Below are 5,636 nucleotides of genomic sequence, written 5' to 3'. Positions count from 1 at the left end.
GTGTTGTCGCGTTGTTCGACTAAATCTAACATTAACTCTAACCCTAATCCTAACCTCAGTCTTAACCGACCACGTGAATCCACTAACCTCATATCAGTTAACTTTTAACCATCCACGTAAATCCCCTAACCCAGGGGTAGGCAACCTCAGGGGGGGGGGGGGGGGGGGGGGGGGTGGGGGTCACTGGCACACTGGCATAATGTGAGAGAGATATTTTATTTTAATATTAAGAAGTATTCAAAAAAGTTTAGTCTGTGAAATGAAGTCCCCTCACATCTATATATAAATTACACCCTGCACATAATTCTACATTCACTCAAACTCTGGGCTCTGAGTCTGTGTGAAAGAAAATAGGCCACATAAAAAGCTTATGTACAGCCTATGGACAATCAACATCAGATGGAAATATTACATTTTTATGTGGTGACATAATTAAACTTTATGTTGATACGGCACGCTGATTATCAAGAAAATGAAAACATGGCACTTCATGTCAAAAAGGTTGCCGACCCCCTGCCCTAACCTTTCAGTCCTAACTAAGGCTGTCCCCAAACATTCAAGGTTCGAATGTTCGCTCGTTAGTGTTGGCACTCGAATCTTAATTAATGGGCTTGAACCATTCGTTTTATTTATTTTTTATTTTTTTATTAAATACAAAATATTATTATTTTTCCCTTTTTTTATTAACTCGAAAATATATCTCGGCGAGAATGCGATATGAGAAAAAAGTACGTTTCTAGTGCATTCCTGTTTTTTAAAGAAATATCTCCTAGTTCTGCTGTCCCATCTCCCGTGCATCTCTTAATTTGGTGATTGGCCTGCAGCTGAGTTGATTGACCTTTCTCACCTTGTTCTGTGAGAACAAAAGAGTTCCATTGAATGGAATGTCTGACGTGTCTCTCTCTCACACACACACACACACACACACCAGCATGATCGCTGACAGGGGGAACCGTTCTTAGCCATGATATATTAGCATATGCTCTCTAGCATCACATCACAAAAAGCAGGGAACTCTGATCATTGTTAAGCACTTCAATGCGCTTCTGAGAATACACAGGTGGGACAAATAACGAGCAATATACGCTGTTTTAGCTGCCTGCCAGCAAGCTCACATGAGCTTGCAGATCAGCTGTTTTCGCGGAGCCACTTGACGGTGTGTGTGTGTGTGTGTGTGTGTGTGTGTGTTGGGAGAGACGAGAGAGATTGATAAAGAGCAGGGGAGACGCGCTGCGCTCTGATCGAGACGGATATCTCAAAGGTTATTTTGTTTTATTAATTAGAAACAAATGGTCCGGATGTTCGCTCGAAAATTCCTGCCGAAGTTCGAGTCCTAAAAAAAGGGCTAAGGTACAGCCTTAGTCCTAACCGGCCACAAGTCAGTTTGACTTCTGTATTTTCTAATCGCAGCCAGTAGGCTCCCAGTGTACATTATGTTGATAATATCGTCTTGATAACATTCAAAGTGGGGTTCTAGAACATCAGACAGTGTGTCAAACACAAGTGACCAAAACCGTTGTAACTGTGCGGGCAAGACCAACACTATACTGTATACAGTATGTGTGCGGTGTGCTTGTGTCTGGGCACGGCGATCACACTTTGAGTCGGCCTCAGGATCCCTTTCAGCCATCCTGGCTTTACTAAGATGCCTCAGTCTCATTTGAAACAGAGTACGAAACAGTTTTGCTTGATGGCTCGGTTCTGCCCCCCTCCCCCCCATCAAGCAAGGTTGTTTCGTCAATACCACGTGATTCCCCCAGAACAGAGACAGAACACGTGTTCTGTCTCTGTTTCAAATGTGTGACGGAGGCCCTATACTTTCAGTTGAATTAGACTGAGACATGTACATGAGGTAGTTGACTTGATCAAAGTGTCTGCCCACCACTTATCTGTCAACTCTGTGCTCAATTCTCTTTCCAATTTACTTGTAATAGCTGTGTATTAACGTCAGTTATAAGAGATGAGATAAATGCATAACTGTCTGAAACAAACCCGCATTCTCAGTCGGTAACATTTGGAGCAGTTTCCCCCCCCCCCCATTTTAGATTATTAGGAAGATGTAGAAATGAACCGAATACTAGAGATATCTGAAGAAGTTGTCAATGCAGGAAAGATTGAATTAAGCTCAGAGGGAAGGAAAACTATGGAATATATTATTGTCCTTATACAAGTCCTTAAAGCACCTATAAGTCCCACATCATACTACATTAAATTATGAGTCTATGGTAGAAGGAGTAAATACATTATTAATTTTAATGAGAGCATGTATAGATGGTAAAAGGAATTTAAAATGACGTTGAATCCAATTGGATCCAATTTTTTTAAGTTGACAAAACTACAGTATGGGGTTAATGGAATGCCACCCCGTTACCACCCTGCTTTTGTAATGGCAGCCATGTGAATATGCTCTATTGCTCAAGTGACCCATTCATTACCAGTGGCCAAGAGAAGCACCCTTAATGGACTCAGTTGTGAAGTGTGTAGACCCTCCCAAAACCAGGAAACCAGTTAGCATTTTGTACTTCCTAGCTCTCCATCTCTCAGAGTTTTATTATTATTAATTAAATCATGGCTTTGGGGTACACACATTGCTCAGCCAATGAAATCATGGCTTTGGGGTGCACACATTGCTCAGCCAATGAAATCATGGCTTTGGGGTGCACACATTGCTCAGCCAATGAAATCATGGCTTTGGGGTGCACACATTGCTCAGCCAATGAAATCATGGCTTTGGGGTGCACACATTGCTCAGCCAATGAAATCATGGCTTTGGGGTACACACATTGCTCAGCCAATGAAATCATGGCTTTGGGGTACACACATTGCTCAGCCAATGCAATCATGGCTTTGGGGTACACACATTGCTCAGCCAATGAAATCATGGCTTTGGGGTACACACATTGCTCAGCCAATGAAATCATGGCTTTGGGGTACACACATTGCTCAGCCAATGAAATCATGGCTTTGGGGTGCACACATTGCTCAGCCAATGAAATCATGGCTTTGGGGTGCACACATTGCTCAGCCAATGAAATCATGGCTTTGGGGTGCACACATTGCTCAGCCAATGAAATCATGGCTTTGGGGTGCACACATTGCTCAGCCAATGAAATCATGGCTTTGGGGTACACACATTGCTCAGCCAATGAAATCATGGCTTTGGGGTACACACATTGCTCAGCCAATGAAATCATGGCTTTGGGGTGCACACATTGCTCAGCCAATGAAATCATGGCTTTGGGGTGCACACATTGCTCAGCCAATGAAATCATGGCTTTGGGGTGCACACATTGCTCAGCCAATGAAATCATGGCTTTGGGGTGCACACATTGCTCAGCCAATGAAATCATGGCTTTGGGGTACACACATTGCTCAGCCAATGAAATCATGGCTTTGGGGTACACACATTGCTCAGCCAATGAAATCATGGCTTTGGGGTGCACACATTGCTCAGCCAATGAAATCATGGCTTTGGGGTGCACACATTGCTCAGCCAATGAAATCATGGCTTTGGGGTACACACATTGATCAGCCAATGAAATCATGGCTTTGGGGTGCACACATTGCTCAGCCAATGAAATCATGGCTTTGGGGTACACACATTGCTCAGCCAATGAAATCATGGCTTTGGGGTACACACATTGCTCAGCCAATGAAATCATGGCTTTGGGGTACACACATTGCTCAGCCAATGAAATCATGGCTTTGGGGTGCACACATTGCTCAGCCAATTAAATCATGGCTTTGGGGTACACACATTGCTCAGCCAATGAAATCATGGCTTTGGGGTGCACACATTGCTCAGCCAATGAAATCATGGCTTTGGGGTACACACATTGCTCAGCCAATGAAATCATGGCTTTGGGGTACACACATTGCTCAGCCAATGAAATCATGGCTTTGGGGTGCACACATTGCTCAGCCAATGAAATCATGGCTTTGGGGTACACACATTGCTCAGCCAATGAAATCATGGCTTTGGGGTACACACATTGCTCAGCCAATGAAATCATGGCTTTGGGGTGCACACATTGCTCAGCCAATGAAATCATGGCTTTGGGGTGCACACATTGCTCAGCCAATGAAATCATGGCTTTGGGGTACACACATTGATCAGCCAATGAAATCATGGCTTTGGGGTGCACACATTGCTCAGCCAATGAAATCATGGCTTTGGGGTACACACATTGCTCAGCCAATGAAATCATGGCTTTGGGGTACACACATTGCTCAGCCAATGAAATCATGGCTTTGGGGTACACACATTGCTCAGCCAATGAAATCATGGCTTTGGGGTACACACATTGCTCAGCCAATGAAATCATGGCTTTGGGGTGCACACATTGCTCAGCCAATTAAATCATGGCTTTGGGGTACACACATTGCTCAGCCAATGAAATCATGGCTTTGGGGTGCACACATTGCTCAGCCAATGAAATCATGGCTTTGGGGTACACACATTGCTCAGCCAATGAAATCATGGCTTTGGGGTACACACATTGCTCAGCCAATGAAATCATGGCTTTGGGGTGCACACATTGCTCAGCCAATGAAATCATGGCTTTGGGGTACACACATTGCTCAGCCAATGAAATCATGGCTTTGGGGTACACACAGACACATATAGCATGGCATTAGGAAACATGTGTTTGTCAACATGTGCCTATAAATTAGCCTACAGATATTGATGCGGACATTACATGTCATCACGCGCCAATCACACACAATCCTTCGTGGTCGTGACATTCTGACAGTTTTGTTATAGCGCAAATTCATGTTATAGTCTTTACTCCCCGGACCGGTGATTGCATATTAGCTTTATAAATCATACAATGGGTGTTCAATTATAAAGGTTTTATCTGGTGGAACAAACCCATTAGCAATAATGTAAATCCAACACATTGATCCCATTGACTTTGGTCAAGAAACCACCTGCCTCTGATTCTATAGTAAAGCAATAAGCCACGAGAGGTCTCAGGTTATCGGGTATTTTACAATGGCTGGGAGGCGTAGGCAGAACCGACGCGCAGCGGGGGGTCTTCTACCCGCCCAGCCATTGTAAAATACCTGGTAAGCTGGGGCCTCAAGTGGCTTATTGCTTTTCTAAAACGGTTACAAACATATAGCAATATTAACCTAATAAAACTATTAAATTCACAAAAGTAGCTACGCTTTGCGCCACCAGAGCGAGCCACATCACTTCCTTGTTTTGCTCGGCAAGTATAGGCTATGTGACGGGAGAATAGCGCTTGATGTCTTTACGGGGCTGCCTGGAGCCACACACATCATATAAGCCGGGAGGTGCTTATAGACGCCTGCACAGCATGGGTTTGTATAAGGCAATCAAGCGCTCCCCTTCCCCAGTACAGCTACAGAGCTGCGGAATCAGCTGGGAATGATATAAAGTGATTGAAGGTGTGGGTTATCGGTGAAATTTACAACGGTCACGTGACGGTAACCAGCCAATCAGAATCAAGTATTGGGACTAACCGTTTTAGAAAGATGCATCATCCCAGGACTGTTCTCAGATGTGGCTTCCTGTAATGCCATGTCTAGAACCGCTGCTCCTTCAGCTGAGGTGGTTCGGGCATCTGGTTAGGATGCCTCTCGGGCGCCTCCCTAGGGAGGTCCTCGAC

Source organism: Electrona antarctica (assembly GCF_951216825.1).
Source record: "Electrona antarctica genome assembly, chromosome: 11".
NCBI classification, from domain to species: domain Eukaryota; kingdom Metazoa; phylum Chordata; class Actinopteri; order Myctophiformes; family Myctophidae; genus Electrona; species Electrona antarctica.
Note: the sequence above shows the minus strand (reverse complement) of the source record.